Here is a 1,412-nt window from a genome sequence, read left to right on the forward strand (position 1 = left end):
CAGGATCACATCATTACCATCTCCCCAGCTGAGTCGCCAGCAACCATTATCAGGCAGCATTATTAATCTTCTTGTCTTATCAACTTGCAAATCACAAACCATTGAGCCTTATGGCGTGGTTTTGGGTCCACGGTTATTCATTTTGTAGGTCTACCTAGCCTCCAAGTCCTCTTAATCACCTGACGATTGTCAGTCTCTTCCTTTTGCCCTGCCCCTGGTGGCCTCAAAAAAAAAAAAAAAGAAGTCTTTTAGCCCCGCTCCCTTTATTACGCTTCCCTCTAACGTTTTTTTTCGAGGGTCCCTGCTTTTGAAGCGACTAGACAGTGAAGAGGATAATTTTCATTAATAGAAGAGAATTAACATCCCACTGCCATGAGATGACCTCTTTCCCTGACATGTATGTCTAAGTCATTCTTGTCATTTTTTTCTTTGCCATTAACATTCTTGGAAGAAAACGACAGCAGAATATAGGACTGATAGAGAGAGAGAGAGAGAAGAGAGAGAGAGAGAGAGAGAGAGAGAGAGAGAGAGAGAGAGAGAGAGAGAGAGAGAGAGATTCTTTAAAACTAGATTCACTGACCCTCAGTTCTTTGCTCTGGAATCAGTTTGCTTTACTTTGTACTGAAATATTCATATTATTGCGAAAGAAAAATGTGTGCTTGCTGCTTGCCTTTGTATGCGTTTAGCTGGAGTTCCCCTTTTAAAAACTATGCCTGAATTTGTCCCTTTTTTTAATGCTGGATGTAACTCGGTATGAAACTCGGACCGATGCACGCGAGAGCCAAATTAGCCAGTTCAGATTTCTTTGATATTTTAAGTAAGAAATTCAGCTCAATTCTCACAATCTAGTTTCTGAGCACTTCATTTCATCTTTGAAGTCACACAGTGTTTAAGTGGACACTTGCGTTCTCACTTCCACACAAAGGCACGGCTAAACGCACGCGTCCACACGCTGAGATTTCAACTTTTTTCATGGGATACAAGGCGAAATGTGTTAACGGTGCAATGCGGGGAGCAGATAATAATTTCCATGCTTCTCAAATCAATTCTGTGAGCTTCATCTAACTCCTATGAAACCTTTGCGTGAAATCCCAGCCCAGTTACACCTCCCGAGCACTTATAAATAATGAAAACTCGTTTGAGAGGAAAAAGACTGCTTAGGGACAAAATGTTGATTATAAAAGTGTCTTTTATCCTTCTGTTCCCATCTTTCTGAAGATGCAAAGACTCCAGGCAAACAAAGCAGAGCGGAGGAGCCACATCCAACCAAAAATTAATTTTGATGTGAAAAGTGCTGACGTTCACGACACAGATGGACAGGTGGTATTTAGATTCGAGCAGTGAGATTTAAACAGGCCTGACTCTTTGACTGAGATGTCTTGTGTGTGTATTTGTCCTTGCTCTTACCTTCT

Source organism: Phoxinus phoxinus (assembly GCF_949152265.1).
Source record: "Phoxinus phoxinus genome assembly, chromosome: 9".
NCBI lineage: Eukaryota > Metazoa > Chordata > Actinopteri > Cypriniformes > Leuciscidae > Phoxinus > Phoxinus phoxinus.